Genomic DNA, 18,852 nt, shown 5'->3' on the forward strand with positions numbered 1-18,852 from the left:
TCATTTACAAGAAAACAGTATGCCACTTCCAACACACACAGGAGGCCAAGGCCTGCTTCCATCACCCTCACCAAGAAATAGTAGCGACAAGGACCAAAAAAGAGCAGACCTGTGATGTTAGCAAAGCATTGGTCCCGGAGGCCAAGAAGGCCTGGAATGACTTGAAGTAGATTTGAGCAGGCAATGGGGGAATGCATATAAAAAAAAAAAAAAGCCATAAGTCTTAGAAACTGCATTAAGTTCCTTTTTCACATCTTTACTGGGTCCAATATTAAGTAGTTTAGCAAAATCTCAAGCATACGGTATAATTTCTACTCCGCTAGGTATTAGAAAATAAGACAGGAGTCCTTGCCTTGCTTCATTTTGATGCAGACCTGCTGAGTGTGGTTGGAGCTGGCAAGGCCTCCTAGAACACAGGCCAACACCCTCATTTTAAAGAAGAGGAAATGGAAGGTTAAGGACCTTGACCAAACTGACACAAATAGTTAAGGACAGAGCCAGGACTAGCAGCTACATGTCAAAACTGCTGAGTCTCTTTACTGTTGTCCTGTGATTTTATATTTGGCCTCATGATTCTAGAAAAACAGGCCACCTTTAGACAGGCTGCTTCTGTACAGTGGTTTTCAACCTAGTCACACAACGGAATTACCTGGAACTATAGAAGTTCTGATGCCCCGACCTTCCTCCTCTGCCCTTTCCCAGGCTTCTGATGTAATCCACCTGGGTGTGCACCTAGCACAGGGAGTTTCAAGAGCTCCCTTAGGTGACCCTGCCATGCGGCCATAGCTGAGAAGCCCTGCCATGGAACAAGGCATGGTGGGAATAAAATCTGCTGGTAAATAAGACAAGCTTTTCCAACTGTCTGTCATACTCAGTCTAAGCAGGTGTTGCTTGCTGACACTGTGACCCCTCCAATCCTAGCCTGCTCTAGGCCCTTCTGAGTTTGTTTGTTTGTTTGTTTGTTTGTTTGTTTGTTTGTTTGGGATCCTCCTCAGGATCCGCCTGTCGAGGTATGCCACTGCAGTCAAAATGACCATTACAACAGAGATAGGAAGACAAGTCCCAACACATTAAGTAAAAGCAAAGGAAGGAAATTCTTAATTGGGCAAATCTCCGTAAGCAAAACAGAGGAAAGGGAGGATATCTAGAGATAATTCTGGCCAACAGTATTTGGGCATTGTCCCAGAATTACCCAAGTAACCCTGTAAAAAGCAAATCTAAAATTGTTCATGAATCAAAAGATACCTGACTAGAAAGCAAGCCAGGGGCAGCACATCTTGGCTTTGACTTGACCCTGGATGCCTGTACCTCCTGCCCCCTTCCTAAGCACCACAGTGAATTAGCACATCCTTAACTCTTCCTTGGGCTAGAACCACCCACTCCAGAGAATTCCCCAAGGGCTACACCTGGTCTGGCCAAGGAGAAATGCACACGGCCTGGGAGCATGGAGGGGGTGTGGTCAGGCCCCCGCCTAGTGCACAGACCCAGCCACTTCTTCATCCAGAGGCACCTGGGCGCCACCTGCTACTCCGCACACCTGCACACCTTACAACAGGGCATCCCCGCACCGCGACCCCGGTGGCCTTAGGGTGACAGTGTCAGGTCTCCAGAAGAGTGTCCCTGCACTCAAGCCTCCCCCAAGAGCCCAAGGGGGAACTCGCAGGCTGGCGGAAGGGTGGAGGTCGCCGGCTCCACGAGATGACAGCCCTGCTAAGGCGAGTCACACACCCTGACTTGACTCAGCTCAAGCAAAAACCTGGGCGGGGGCGAGAAGCCGGGCAAGGTCCCGGGACTCCAAGCGGAGCCTGGCCCTGCAGCCCAAAGCTTGGGCCAGAAGCTCCTTAGCTTCACCCCTGCGCCACCTGTCCCAGCTCCAGTGACAGCGCAGCGCCGGGATGGACCTTGGGGAGAAAAGAGCGCGCCCCAAACTGTAACTCTCAGCGCTAAAGCTAGACTAGAAGGAAAGTTCGGGGGACGCAGGCAACGCAGTCTGCCTTACCTGTCCCGCGACGTGGAGCAGGCACCAGGTGGCACCGAGGAGGCGGGCCAGGAGCCCGGGAGCCGGGGGCGCCGCGGGCCGGGCCATAGTCCCGGGCAGAGACCTCGGGGGTCCGGAGCGAGACCCCGGCTGGAGTCCGCCGCCTGCGCGGACCGCGGCGGCGGAGCGGGCGGAGCAGCGGTGCAGCAGCCGAGCCCGGCAGCTTTGAATGGGAGCGCGTGCACCGGGGTGGGGGCGTTATTTGTGAATGTGCTGCCTGTCTCAGCTGGGGCAGGCTCGGGCTCCTGCTCCTCCCCTCCGGTGTCGCCCTGCGAGGCGGGAGCGCAGACACCCAGCCGCCCGGGCAGCCGCGCGCGCCTCGGGAAACCAGAGCAGGACTGCGCAGTGGCTTTTATTTATCTACTTTTTTTTTTTTTTTTTTAAGGGACGGTCGCGCGCTTTCCACCTTGCTGGAGTTTGGAATGCCACCCCGCTGGCCCTGGGAACAGGAAAAGTTCTCCCAGGACCTGGAGTTTTCTCGGGAACGAATCCCGGGGTCTTCTCCAGAGCGCTCTCCCTGCAGCTGGGCGCTCTGCCCGCGGACCCCAGCCTGGGACCTGCCCAAGACCCTCCTGGGCCTGGGGCGACGATGCAGAAACTCACGACGCCACCTATGAGATGCGAGTAAACGTTCTGATGGGTTTGTTCCTGGGGAGCTGTCCCCAGGGCGCTCACAGAGTCTCCCCGGGAGTTGATTTGTTTTGCAACCTGGGTTTGTAAAGGGAGCTGCGCTGGCGCGCGGAGGGGACCCCTGACGGCCAAGGAGGGGCGCGGTGACTCCAGATCCCGCGCGGCAGCACCCTAGGGAGCCCCAGCCTTGGACCCAGCGAGACCCACTTCGCTGGTTGTCTTCCGTACCAAGGAGTTGGTGGGGCAAGCCGGGGCGCCTCCTTTGTGGGCCACGCTTTTATTACACTCGGGGCTTTCAAATTTTCTCTAGAGCAGAAAATAAAAATTCGCGCCCCGTGGCAGGTCTTTGCCATGGGGACTCAGGCTCATATCTTCCTCAAAACCTGGCACCCTGGAGCCAGTTTCCCAAAGCATCTTTATAAGAAAGCAAATTCCCCCGCCCTCCTCCGAAGCGCTTTCCAGGCCACTCCACCCCGCTCCAACCTTGGCAGTAAATCGAGAAAAGGCGGGCAGCTGGCCCCACTTCAGTAAACTACGATAAGGGGATTCAGCCTCGCGCCCGCGAAATCACTTCTGCAAGGTTCCCAAGTGCGCTCCTTGGGCTGAGCCCAGGGTGGAGTTAAGACGCCACCGCACTCCCTAGCAACCATTCCATCAGTGTACACACGCCTGTACCTACTGCGGGCCAGGCGCTCTGCTCAAACCTTGGAGCGCACCAGCGGCTCAAACCAAGTCGGATCCTGCCCATTTTAATTGGGTAAACAGACCCAACTGCTGACGGAATGGGAGGCAGAGTCCGGGCAGAGGCGCCCATGGGGAGTGAGGGCTGCACGCGCCAGGGTGGTTCTTTCTATCTAGTTTTTTACTTGGGTGTGGTAAATGAAGTTTTTTTTTTTCTTGTTTTTTAAACTTGGTTGTGATAAAGGAGGCTTTTCAGAATTCACCTATTTACCCATAATGTGCATATTTATCGAGTTCCTAGAATGTGAAAGAGAAAAATCAGAAGTGAAAATCAAATCAACTTTTGAGCATAGTATCTCAGGAAGTTAAAGGTCAAAATTTTTAGCTTTTTGAAAGGGTTTTAGGGCTTTTTTTTTTTTTTTCAGTTAAAAACGGTAAAGAGGAAAGGGCCAGTCGGCACTTAAAAATAAACAAAATAGGTCTGGGAGTATAGCCCGTAGGTAGAAAGCCTCTGGGTTCCACCCTCAGTACCACCAAAAATAAAAAAATAAAAATAAACAATAACAACAAACCCAAACACACACACACACACACACACACACACACACACACACACACCACAGAGGCTAGAAACAGGAAAGCGCAAAGGTCACCTGTGGAATGTTGCTCAGGGTCTTGCTAGGATGATCTTGCCAGGTCTCAGCAGAAAATACCAGGCCAGGTTTGGGGGGAGGAGTCCTAACAGGATGGAGAGTGGGGGGTACCTACAGGTGGAAATAAAGAAGGGAATTTGGTGCCCCATAGCAGTGCTAGGCAACATTAACTGCATGAAGTCTTCAACCCTCAAGATAGATGTAGATTATCCCACTTGACAAGCAAGAACACTCAAGTGGGTGCCATGGAGCTGCTGGGACTGGCATCAGGCCCTGGAGGGGAATACAGGGACAAGAACAAGACTGGGAGGAAGCTGTAGCCCAACCCACCCACATACTCCAAAACCCAAAGAAGTTAGTCATTGAATCCAATAGCCATACTTTTATTTTTAAATGGATGGAAAAAAAGTTCCAGGGAATTAAGTGTCATGTCTTGTGTCTCACTTAAGTGAGAGATAAATTTGATCCGACCTCAGTGTGGTTAGGAAAAAGGAAGCCCCCTTTTCTGTTCCTTAAGCAATAGGCAAAAAATAAAGCGGAGATGTAAAGCTAATTACTAAAGCAGTTAATTATAGGATTTTAAAAAATAGTAGAAAGTCCAAAAGGAGGTAGACTATCCAGGAAGATGCTGTCCATGGGATGATAAAGCCTTCTTTCTCCAAGAGCACAGTATTTGTTCTCCACTGGAGCACTCTGGCCAGTGGAGAATAAAGTTCATGTTGGAAAAAAGGAGAAAGAGAAGGAAAGCATCTCTCATGGCAGATCCTGTGTCAGACATCAGAACCAAAGGCTAGCAAATAGTCTAATTGTGTTGGTTGTTGACTGCCTTAAAATCTGTAGGTTTTATTTTATTTTTATTTTTATTTTTATTTTTTTTTTGGTGGTACTGGGGTTCCTGGGAGCCCTTCTACCTCTGGGCTACACTCCCAGACCTATTTTTACATTTTTTTCAATTTGGAAACAGGGTCTCCTAAGCCAGCGCGCGCGGCTGGCTTCGAACCTGCGCGATCCTCCTGTCTCTGCCTCCCAAGCACGGGGATTACAAGCGTGCGCCACCACGCCCGGCTAAAATCTGTAGGTTTTTACCGAGGCATGGTGGTACACACCTGCCCAGCACTTGGGAGGTCAAGATAGGAGGATGAGGGGTTCCAGATGAGACTGGACAATTTCGTGAGACCCTCAACAACTTAGTGAGACCCTCTTTCAAAATTAAAAAAGGGGTTGGTGGTTTAGCTAGCTAAAAAGGTGGGTTAGAGGTTTAGAGGTAAAATGCCTCTGGGTTAAATTCCCAGTAACACACACATATACCCCTGTAGCCTGTTAAACTCCTTTCAATAAAATATTATCAGTAATTCAAAGAATAACCATGTGAGAAGGAAATCTTCTCGTTGTCCACTGAAGATCAGTTTACTTGATAAAATGTAGGAAAGAACCCCTAAAACAGAGGTCTTTACTTAACCACTTATTAAGCTCACTGTGACATGTGGACTGAGAAACGTCGCATTGTTCAGGTCCTGGAATCAAATGGAGTATCAGCAGACTGCCGCCTCTAGTACCTCTCTGTCTCACCCCAGTGCCAAACTTGCCACAGCCTCCGCTCTAGACCACAGACCTTCCACCTGAGTCTGGAAGCAGGAAAGTGGCCCATCACAAGTCAGACCTCTGGAAGGACTGTCCCCGCTGAACATGGCCACTTGTGAGGCTACCCGACTCTGACACTCCCTGCTGGTCTCAGTGGCACGTCCACCCCACTGACCCTTCTCTACGTTCCAGCCCTTCTCGCAGCCCTCACTTGCTTTCTTGTCCCTCTTTTCCTAGCATCTTTTCCCCAAGAGGCCATCATTTCAGTAACACTCTTTTCAATCCCCTGCACCCCCTTATTGCTTGTTCTTCCTTCATATCTCAACCTAAAATGTACGCACGTGCCTATTTCTCAGTGCCTGCCCTTTGGGGGCAAGCACTACAGAGGGAAGCCACAGCATCGTCCTCCCAGCAATGCTCGCACTCCAGCAATCCATCCACTCACGTCATCCTGCCACCGCCATGACGATGTCAGACCTTTGCCGCCTTCTCCAGACCTCCCGCCTTTCTTCCCCCACCCAGCCCAATTTCACACTTCAGAGCTCCATCTTTTAGAGAAAGCCAAATCAGTGGAATGGAACAATTTCTACTTCTCTCTTTTTCTACCAAGTTTACCACCAACCTGCCTTCTCTTTCCTCTGTCTCTATAGAGTTCCCAGTCTGATCGTCTCTTGCCTTCAACTCCTAATGAAACACACGGCAAGTTTTCTCTTCCTTATAGAATATATTCAACAACAACTTCCAACAAAGTGAATATCACCTGTGAATATTCAAACATACCCAAGCCTCGCATATACTTAAAAAAATAACAAAGTAATTAAACTTCCTTCAGCGAACATACATCTCCTTTCCATCAGAGCCACACTTTTGGAAGGTTTTGTTTATACTCCCTGTTTCCTTCCTTCTGATTGAATCCTCAGTCCGGTCAGAATTTGACCACCATCACTACACACAAGCAGAACCCACACTGTTCACCAGTGAGCTTCTCGCTCTCAGCCCCAAGGAACATTGGCCAGTCCCCTACTCCTTGGTATCACAAAACCACCTGACTTAGTTGGTTACTGGTTCCTTCTGGAAATGTTCTCCTCTCTTGGCTGTTTAGTAACTTTTGAAGGTACTATCCCTTTTCTTTCTGTTTCCCTGATGTATTTAACTCATTACTGATCCACTCCCATATCTGGGGTCAATTTCTTATTTATATGCAGTGATATGTCTGTATTCTTTTCCTTCAGAGAATATATCCTAATTTGTGTTTATGCTTTTACTAATGTGATTAACCACAGTGCATCCTCTCCTTTCTCAACTAGGCTGTGACTTTCTGTGAGAACAATTCAGCAGTATGTTCCTAATGCCTACCAGCCCAAATTCCTAGCACATGTTTGAAAAGAAATGACATTTGTTGAATTAATAAGTGGATGAATTAGTATTTCACATCTTTCAGAGGTCTGATATGGGAACTTAAATTAAGAAGCAAGCTCCTTAAGGACAGCCATTGTATTCCATGGCCTGTTAGTCCAGTACTACTGACAATCATAGGAACATAGTAGGTACTCAAAAAATTTACAACATTAAATGAATGAATAGAATTCATTAGCAGAGTGGGAGACTACCTAAGCATGTAATTTTTTTTTTTTTGCAGTACTGAGGATTGAACTCAAGAACATTTTACCTTTGAGCTATACCCTCAGCCATATCTATCTATCTATCTATTTCTTTCTTTCTTTCTTTCTTTCTTTCTATCCTTTCTTTCTTTTGTGGTAATGAGGTTAGAACCCAGGGACATTCTACCTCTGAGATACACCCCCTGCCCTATTTTTATTCTGGTTTCCTATTTTTATATTTTTATTTGGAAACAGGGTCTCTTAAGCCAGCAAGGCTGGCTTCGAACCTGCGTGATACTCCCGTCTCCACCTCCCAAGCACGGGGATTACAAGCGTGCACCACCACACCCGGCTTTATTCTTTATTTTGAAACAGGGTCTCACTAAATTGCAGAGGGCCTCGCTAAGTAGCTGAGGCTGTCCTTGAACTGAAATCCTCCTGTCTCAGCCTTCCAAGTACTGGGATTACAAGCGTATGCCACCATACCTGGCTGCTAACCACATAAATTCTAAGGCAAACTCCCAATAAAAATTCATATACCCATATATAGTTCTTTAATTGATAATAAAACATACCAACAAACTTTAATCTTCTAAAAAATGTTTGTTATAGAACCAATTATGTTCCTCATCATCACTCTATGTCCCTAATAAGTAAGGAATGAAAATAAGAATATAGATTATATATCTAGAAACTCTGCCATAATACAAAAATTTTCCTTTTTCCTAAATATTTAGAAGCATAGGAAGGGAGGAGATCCACATTCTGTGATCCAGAGTTAAGATCCACTTAAATTATTTCTAATGAGTATATCATACACATCATGAAATGTTTGGCAAGAAAGGAATTTTCTGATAACTGGCTCAAATCCTGCTTTAGTCCCCTCTTGGACTTTAACTAGCTGGAAAAGCCTTTCTTGTCAGCCTTTATTTGCCTCAGTAGACAAGCAAAACACAGAGCAAAGCTGTTCAGTGAAGCACAGTGTTCATTTTTGACAAGTTGAATGTTACAAACTTTGTTCAAAGAATATATACATACCTGAATTTTACAGTTAAAATGTCTCCTCCCTTGAGTGAAGCCATTTCAACAATATACCAGTCCACAGAGACATGTGGCTTCAACTATTACAAACTGTTAAATTATGTGCATAATAAAAAAATTGATAGGAAACATAAAGTAGTATGTTTATATCTCACAGAAATGACTCAAATTCATATTTCAAAAAAGTAAACACTGGAAACCAGCAGTTTTACTTGCATTCTACCCCAATTTAATCTCTGTTCTTATTCTGTTTTTCATACAAACATGCAGACTTTTCTTTAGCCTTAGCTACTGTATTTCTTGATTTTTAAAAATTGTTCAGTATAAAGATTAGCTAATATTAGTAATATGCATTAACATTCAGATCAAGATATTTTAAATTACCTCTGCTTCCTTCTAAAGGGAAAACAACAGTGTCTCCCGAGGGCTATAACTTATCAGCAGACTTATCTTTCTATTCTTTAACACTGAGTTACTGAGGAGTGTTTGAGCTCACAGTGATTTCCTGGCATCCATCTAATGTGTTGATGATAGTGTTAGTAATGCGCATACTTAATCTCTTGATGTTGGCTTGGGGGAGTCTCAAGTATAAAATGTGACAGCATTTGTTTTTCTTACCACATAAAAAATGACATCACAAACTGTTAAAAGGTTAAACCATATATTATGGCTTCATTTCAGAATCACCGTTTGCGTCATGTGACTGCCCAGCAGGGATGGAATCTAACACACTTAACATTCCTGAGTCTAATAACATATATAAGCTCCTCTGGGTGAGGCCCATTGGGTGGGGTTTTATCATAGAAAATCTTATATAATAATAACCTTTTCAAAAAAATGTCATTCTTTCTCCATCTGTTGAAGGATTTGTGTAAATAATACAGCATAAGACAGCAGAGATTATAAAGGAATAAAAATTACATTTAAAGCAGGCATATTAATTCTGGAGACCTCAGAAGCTATTTACCTGAACTTGACAATAATTGTCTATTATTCAGTTAGTCTGTCTACAACAATATCCAGTTTCTATATTCTGTTAGTGATTATGCAACTATGGAAAAGAAGTCAAAGATATGATTCTTGTTCTTTCAAAATGCACAGTTTTCACAGAAAAACATTTACGAAGGAAATATTTATCTCTGAAATATGTGTTCTCCATCACTGCATAAGCCTTTAGAGAGCATAGTATGTTGTTGCAGTAGTATTTTGTATCCTCAATACCTACCACTGATGGGTGCTCAATGGATGTTTGGTGAACCACCCTGAACATTTGTTCTAACACAAATCACATTGATGAACTTTGTGAGAAGCAAACTCCGATTCTCTATTTATGCCCTGCTTCCTAAAGCTGATGTAGGACTATTCCCATGATCAGAATCCTTACTTCTCTAATGTGCTGAAGGACATGGCCTAAGATATTATTTTAAAAAATGTACTAGTGCTATAGTATTTTTCAATGAAGCAAAGTAGGTAAATCAGAGTGAGTTATTTCAGAACTTATTTTAAGGGTCTTTTCTTACATAGGAGAGTGGCATCATCCGGATACTTTGGTGCTTTGGTATGTTTTGCTTTGCCACATCATTTGGCATAGTAGTTTACCCAGGCATCCCCAAGAAGCTGGTGCATAAATGCAGTATTATTCCAAGCACCTCAAGTTCCTCGAATGTGTTTTAAGGCCTCCAGGGTATATCCTCGGTCCTGGCTTTCCATGTCTCATAAAATCACGTTAGCAAATACAACAAAAGCAAATTACTGTCATCTATTTTCTAAGCAATGTTCTACTTCTCAGTTGTCACCTATGGCTAGAGCAAGAGTTTCTGCTTATCATAATAATCTTTTGTTTTTTATGTAAAATCAGTGTCCAAACAAAAGGGAAAGACTTCTTTTAAACTAAGTAAACAGCCTCAAGTTTCCATGGAGGCCACTATAGAAAGCAGTGACATAAATTACACTGCTGTTTGTTTACTCTGAAAAAAGTATCAGCTTGTATATGTGCATACAGTTTTGCTAGAACACTCAGAAGTTTTAATACTGAGTCTCTGGATTGTTCTGGGAAATCATACAATGAGGATAAACACATGAGAACACAGAGTTTTGTTTACTTGGTTTGCTTCTCATAAACAACTTAGTAAATCACATAGAATCAAAATGAAAACAAATTGTGATATGAGATATAATTTGAAATCAATGGTTACTTTTGACTCTCAATTAATGACTAGTAATATCTTTACCTGTTCTTTTGCTTTATGTATCCTTATATATTGTCCTTCCTGTTCCAATGCAACTACTGGTGATCGCAAATCTAGGAGAAGAATGTAAATGTAAAGTTTGAGGCATTGCTTACAGTTTTTCCTACCTGGGTGCACCAGAGCATTAAAAACACATAACAACAACAAAAATAACTGACAAAAACATGAAATTTGGCCAATCAACAAGATTTTTGACAACAATAAAAATGACCATGTTTTAGAAGATACTGATCTTTGCTTATAAGATTAAATAAACTAAAACATGAAAAGTGCTTTGAAAATAGTGAAGCACAATTAAAAACACTTGCATCCATTATTCAGTGATACATTGCTATGTGCCAGAAGAATTCAAGGTAACTAATAAACATATGCTTAAAAATACACACCAAGACATCTAATTAAAAGTAGGAGAGATTGATTTTTGACAAAGGGGCCAACAACATACACTGGAAAAAAGATAGCCTCTTCAACAAATGGTGTTAGCAAAACTAGTTAACCATATGCAGAAAAATGGAAATAAACCCCACTTCCTCACCAGGCACAAGAGTCAATTCAAGATGGATCAAAGACTTGGAAATCAGTCCAGAGACCTTGCAGCTTGTTGGAAGAGGGCATAGGTCCAATACTTGAACACACAGGCATAGTAAAAAGTCCCCAAACACATAAGAAACTAAAAGGCAGATCAATATATGGGCATAGTAAATATGCCCAATATGCATTAAACTGAAGAGCTTATATACAGCAAAGGAAACTATGAAGAACCTCAATAAAGAGCCAACAGAATAGAAGAAAATTCTTGCCATCTACTCCTCCGATAGAGGATCAATATCTAGAATATACAGAGAACTCAAGAAACTCATCACTAAGAAAACAACCCAATCAAAAATGGGCAAGTGAACTAAATAGACACTTCACAAAAGAAGAAATTCAAAAGGGCAATAGATATAAGAAAAAATACAACATTATTAACAATCAGAGAGATGCAAATCAAAATTACCCTGAGATTTCACCTAACACCAACTAGAATGGCAATCATTAAAAGCACAAATAATAACAAATCCTGGTGAGGATGTGGAGAAGTGGGAACTCTTAATACACTGTTGGTGGGATTGCAAATTAGTGCAACCTTTTTGAAAACAGTATGGAGGATCATCAGAAGAATGGGAACAAACCTACCATATGATCTAGCAATAGAACTTCAGGGTTTCTACCCAAAAGAATGGAAACCAAACTACCAAACTAATGGTTACTTATCTTTGCTCATAGGAACCAATCAAAATACCAACAACAGATGAATGGATTACAAAACTATGAGATATGTACATAATGGAATTTTACTCAGCCATAAAGAAGAATAAAATTTACAGGGAAATAGATGAAACTGGAGAATATTATGCTAAGTGAGATTAGTCAGTCACAAAAAATATGAAATCGAATGCTAGGAAGAACATAGAGTAGAAAGAACATAGGAAGAACACTAGAGTAGAAACTCTAAATGAGCAAATAAGGAAGCCCAACTGGGGGGGTGGGAGGGAGGAAGAGGGAAGTTTACTAATGTACACGATGTACATTCACAAACATATCAAAGTCAGTCACTAAGTCAAACATGAGAAGGAGGGAGTGGCAGTGTGGGGGGAGTTGGGGAGGGGCTCAATGAGAAAAAAACCTAGGTGAGAACATTGACATTCTCTAGGTGTAGGGGTCAGTGACAGACTGTTGAGCTATTTATGGTTCTTTTTGAAATTGCTTAAACATTGGTACTGGACCATGAGCTGAGTTCACAATCAAATAAAGCAGTGAAGAAGATATTACCATTTTGAAAAAACATTGGATGATAAAGAGAAACAAGAATATGCTCTTAAATTTGAGTTAGGGATGAATTTAACACAAATGCACATTTTAGAAAGAACGATAGCCAGGGATTTTGCTCTTAATACTCAAAGAGTCATGAAACCTAATAAGTTGCAGTGCCCATGATGGGGGTTGATCAGAATAGTTCCATGCACAAAGCTTTATGGACCCTGTCAAAATTCAGAAAAGATTCATAGTTGTCTTTTTATCTTGCCTTATAGAGATTTTATCATATATGCATTTAAAGTTATTAGCATATAATGACTAATAGAAATAATACGGTAATTGATCAAGGAAACTATAATTGTCATTCAAAATTTCTTGGTTATAAAACTCCTTTCCTCTTTAAACTGCACATTTGAACTTTTCAAAGGGAAGAAATATGTGAAAGGAAACACAGGAAAAAATTCAGAATTGAAGTTGGGAGAAGATATGTATAAGTAAAAAATGCAAATCTCTACCTGGACCAAGGTCCAAATAGCAGGAAAAAATAAGGGCCACATCTCAGGCTCATCTGATATTTCCCCTGGGACCCCACAGCTGGCCTGAATCAGCTAAGGATTCAAGTCGGGTAGTAGTAATAGCTATTGATAGATAAATCTTATCATTTCAATAGCATAAAATAATAGCTGTTTAAGGTAAATAGATAAATGTTGACTACCAGTATGGTGACTGAAAATATAAGAAAAATGGTTTCCAAAAGTCAAGGGAACATCAGAAAATTGAATATTTCCATAAAGAGTAATTTGTAGTTAAAAAATAAAAATGAAACCAGGTGTGGTGGTGCACACTTATAATCCCAGTACTTGGGACGCTGAGACAGAAGGATCACAAGTACCTGGCCAGCCTCAGCTACTTAGTGAGGCCCTTTGCAATTTAATGAGACCCTATTTCAAATTAAAGAATAAAAAATAGGGCTAGGGGGTATATCTTGGAGAGAGAATGTCCCAGGTTCAATCCCTAGTACTGCAGTAAATAAATAAATAAATAAATAAATAAATAAATAAATAAATAATAGAAATGGTCATAAATTAACAAGAGCCTAAGGAATATTCTCCAGGAAACTTTATTTCTTCCCCCACAAAACTAGAATAGGCATCGTCTCAGGAGAAGTTCCCCTCAACTTGTACTTACCCTTTTAGACTACCCTTAATAGTCTCAATAGAAGACTACTAATAAATGATCACTATTAACAGGACTCTAAACTGTCTTCATCTCATACTATAATACAATTGTTTACTTCCTTGTACTCCCTTCTAGGCTGTAAGTTCCCACAACAGCAGGAATTATATCATCTCACCTTTGTATCTTGATTTTTTAGTATAGTGCGTGGCATATATTGGTTTCTTTTATCACTCATTAAAGGAAGAGAGTAAAAGAGGGAGGGGAAAAATGAAGAAAGAGGAAAAACCCAAGGACTCAGGAAATTGTTAAGCCTTAGAAGACAAGAATGGCTGTAATCTTTTACTTTATAAGAAAAGTATATTCAATGGAAACCGAATCACAGAAATGTTATAAATTAACATTTTAAAATATCTTAATGCTATTACAAATTGTGCTGCTATGAACATAGGTATGCATATGTTGCTGTAGTTCTCTGAATTCAACCCCTTTGGAAAGATACCCAGGAGTGGTAGAGCTGGATCATATGGTGGATCTATTCCCACCTTTCTTAGGAATCTCCACACAGATCTCCATAGTGGCTGTACTAGTTTGCACTCCCACCAACAGTGTAAAAGAGTTCCTCTTTCCCCACATCCTCGCCAGCATTTGTTGTTGTTTGATTTCTTTATGCTTGCTACTCTGACTGGGGTTAGATGGAATCTCAGTGTAGTTTTGATTTGCATCTCCCTGATGGCCAATGATGAAGAACATCTTTTCATGTATCTATTGGCCCTTTGTATCTCTTCTTTTGTGAAGTGTCTATTTAGTTCATTTGCCCATTTCTTGATTGGGTTGTTTGTGTTGCTAGTGTAGAGTCTTTTGAGCTCTTTGTATACTCTGGATATTAGCCCCCTATCAGAATGGTGGTTGGTAAAGATCTTTTCCCATTCTGTAGGCTTCCTCTTTAGGTTATTGATAGTTTCCTTTGATGAGAAGAAACTTTTTAGTTTGATGCTATCCCACTTGTTTATTCTTGCTTTAATTTCCTGAGCTTTGGGCCAACCCAGATCTCCATCAACAGATGAATGGATAGCAAAACTTTGGGAAATACACACAATGGAATTCTATTCAGCCATAAAGAAGAACAAAATTATATCATTTGCAAGAAGATGGAAAGCCCTGGAGAACATTATGTTAAGTGAGATCAGCCAAGCACAGAAGGAGAAGGTACATATGTTTCCTCTAATATGCCCAAACTAGGAAACACAGAGGATACCAGTGGGACTCCAGATAATGGAGGGGAAATATCAGCAAAGTTTGAATGGAAAGATAGGAGAGGAGGAATTAATTAATTCCTCTTGATTAATGAGGGTCTACATCTGAATATGTGTAAAATTATGAATATGACATGGTTAACCTGGACAACCATTGGTGGGAGGGGGTAAGGGAAAATGGGGGCGGGAGGAGAGGGCACCAAATATAGTTTAAATGTAAACTATGTTCAATAAAAAATTGTTAAAAGAAAAAAAATAAATAAATATCTTAATGCTGGGGAGAAAAATAGAAAGAAAAAAAAACATAGCCTAAATTTAAGCTTTTACATTATGTGCCACTATGTGAACATACATTTAAATCATGGGGGGGAAATCACCTACCTACTAATCTTCATTTATTTAACTATAATGTGTAAAAATTTTACTTGGGAACAAATGTTATTTGTGCCTAATTCCCTCCTCTTTCAAATGAGTAAAAAAAAAAAAAAAAAGGAAATTTGTGAGCAAACATACAGTGCAAACAGCCCCTGAAATCCTTGGGCCTCAAGCGCTGCCCTGGAGAGGACATGGATATATTTGTCAACAGCATGTGCAGATTATGCTGTTGGCCATGCAAACAGGGAGTATTATTTTAGTCATTGATGGAACCACATTTGGATTCTTTTCAAAGTCTAAAGCAGTCTTATCAGAGATTATAAAGTTCCTTAACATCACCTGAAGTGAATTCTAGACTTAACTTGAGAAAATAAGGTATGTGGCTTACATAAATGCTTTATAAAAGGACAAACTTATTAGTTATTTCAGGAATTTGATGATTTGTGCAACATTTACACTTTCCTAAAGATTTCCACATATATTTTCCTTTAAGGACTCAATTTTGCATTTAACCTCTGTCCCTAAAACCTCAAATGAAAGCCAGGCGTGGTGGCTCATGCTTGTAATCCCCACGCTTGGGAGGAGGAGACAGGAGGACTGCACAGGTTCAAAGCCAGCCTTGCTGGTTTAGGAGACCCTGTTTCCAAATAAAAATATAAAAAATAGGTCTGAGAGTGCAGCCCAGAGGTAGAAGGGTTTCCAGGAACCCCCCAGTACCACCAAAACTAACAAACAAACAAACAAACCTCAAATGAAATCAACACACAAAGTGAGCAAAATTTCCAAAGTGCTTATTAATTATAACCCATACCATAATAACATCATCTACATTTAAAATCCCAGTCCTCATTATCTTGCCAATTAGGCACTTGTACATTAACATTTTTGTAAATAATTTTACATAATCACCATGTCCCTCAAGTTTCATTACAGGTAGCATTTCTTGCTGTTATTATCCTAATTTTATAGAAAATAAGCTTACATTTTCAATTATATTCTTGTGTTTCTTTTCTATTGAGAAAATCCTGAATTTAGTCACATTTCAATTTTTTTCTTTTTCTTTCTTTTTTCTTTTCTTTTCTTTTTTTTTTTTTTTTTTTTTTTTTTTTTTTTTTTGCAGTACTGAGGATTGAACCCAGGGTCATTTTACCTCCAAGCTAAACCCCCAGTACTGTTTTATTTTAAAACACAATATCACTACGGTGCAGAAGGCCTCACTAAGTACTGAGGCTGGCCATGAACCTGTGATTCTCCTGTCTTATCCTCCCAAGTACTGGGGTTGCAACCATGTGCTGCCAGGCCCAGCAACTTATTTTACTTTCATGAGATTTCATGCCTTTTAAACTTTAACACCTAAAGATAAGTTCTGACTTGATCTCAACTGTGAAATTTTATTATTCTTTTGACGCTTTGATCATCAGTGGCAAATGCTTCTCTTTTTTGCTCTGGAAAAGTTTTTTTTTTTTTTTTTTTGGTCAGGATACAGAGTTTGAAAAAATGGAAATCAAAATCAATGGCTAAGGTAAGAGTTCTAAATTATTAGAGGATTTTTATTACTCAATTTCCTTGTACACAGAATAATTGAAACTTATCAGTAGAAAGGCTACTGATGGATATCAGGCATGAAGCATCAGTTCCTGTCAAGGTATGATCGTCACATCATCTGCATCAGAATCTCCTGACCTGCTTGTAAAAAGTGCCAAGTCCAGGCCCTACATACTACCTAAAAATCCCAATCTTTGTGCTTTTAAACAACATCTAAGCATCCCTTTTCCCTGTTTTAATATTTTTAAAACAAATGGGATAAATAATCTGAATTAAAAACAGATTATGTGATCAATATAGATCATAGATTCTTTTATACCTCCCAATATATATATATATATATATATATATATTTTTTTTTTTTTTTTTTAGTGTGTGTGTGTGTGTGTGTGTGTGTGTGTGTGGTACTGGGGGTGGAACCCAGAGGCTTTCTACCTCCCAGCTATACTCCCAGACCTATTTTATACATTTTTTAAAATTTGGAAACAGGGTCTCACTAAGTTGCTGAGAGGCTCACTACGTAGCTGAGGCTGGCTTTGAACCTGCACAATCCTCCTGTCTCAGCCTCCCAAGGGCAGAGATTACAAGCGTGCGCCACCACACCCTGCTTCCCAAAATATTTTAATTCAACATGAACTCTCCCAAAAGAAAATAGCAGGGTTCATACTGTTGGATTTCACTGAATGATAGGAAAGTTTAGGTCTTTCCTAATTCATTTGCATTTCTCTCAAATATCAAAAAAATAAAATTAAAAAATCTGAAGTGGACTTTCCAGGAGCAGGATATGGAATCTGAAATTCTATTCATTTCCAAGATAAGAGTAGTTACCCATAGGAAATTCCTAACTTTGGGGAAGTGCATTCTAGTGTCTAGATGCTCAGAAAACACCAGAGTCGACTAGCAAGATGGAAGAGAGTCGACAAGAAGGATGTGAACCATGAAAGGTCAGGCCAGTGCCTGGCTTGAAAGGCACATGTTTACTGTTTGGCAAGATTGCCACCACGTGTCGCTCCTGATGGCTTGCACTTCTTAATCCTTCCTATACATCAGTTCTGTAAGGCCTCACATTCCTTTCTTCTAGCCAAGGACTTTACAGGCAGTAAGGAAATTACCTCCCTATATCCAGGAATAAATAGAAAATGCTAGGATCCATTAAGAGATCATCTATTAATTTGCTGTTGGTCCCTACAACATCTTAGAAACAGCAAAATAAAATAAAGACTAGCACTTTATTAATTCATGAAATGTGTAGGACCTAGAAGGTGATAGGAGATACTACCTGGTAATCTTTTTTTTTGTTAAAAAAATCCCTAATAGTTTAATACCCAGCTGTCTTTGTGACACATTTTTCTACTTCTGTTGTCCTTATAAAAGAGAGAGGGTATATATTAATATCCTCAATAGTTAGCCAGATAAATAGGTGAATATGTCACATATAAGAGCACAGAGATAGTAAAGACTACAGCAAGTGGACAATCAATGCCCAATCTGAAGGAATTTTTTAAAATTATATAAGCCAGATACTGAGTTTTTAATATTGCTAATATGAGTCCCTGGAAAAGCTTTTCCAAACTTCCTTTCAAAACATCTACAAAGATTCAGAAGGGGACAAAAAAGATAAGAACCAACAACTATAACCTACTAAATATAATAGGAGCAAGATAGAAGAACTGTCATGCCATGCCTGCCTGGGAGTCCACAGGAGATGCTTTTTCTATTTTCCACGGTCAGGCCTTGAAGTGATTGGAAAGCCTATTCCTAATGCAAAACCCAAAGAATCATCCTGTTACAAGTGACTGCTATTTTACTAGGAAAAAGAACAGTCCTCTTCTGATTCACCTTAACAACGTCTTTCTCAACCAAAGTCTACAACTCTCAGAAAGCAGTTAAGCAGGAAGGGAAATTGTGAGGAGCTCTATACCCTGCCAAGATGAGCCCCCATAGACATTCACCCTCAAACACTGTGTGTTGTGCTTGGTGGAGAACCAGGCAGTACTGGTGAAGATCCATCTCACTCCTAGAGTGGCTGTAAAATCATTAGGAGCAATGCATTTCAAATTGCCTAATATTTCAATCCAAGAATGTACCATAGCTACATAACTTATTTCCTATTCTAGGATAGTGGTTTCTAATAATTTGATGATAAAAAGTCTGTGATGGGTATCTTTACAGTGAAATCTTTTTCTAAATCCTTTTTCTTCAATATTATAAATTTCTTTCAAAATAATT

The sequence above is a fragment of the Muscardinus avellanarius genome (assembly GCF_963383645.1).
Source record: "Muscardinus avellanarius genome assembly, chromosome: 13".
In the NCBI taxonomy this organism is placed as follows: domain Eukaryota; kingdom Metazoa; phylum Chordata; class Mammalia; order Rodentia; family Gliridae; genus Muscardinus; species Muscardinus avellanarius.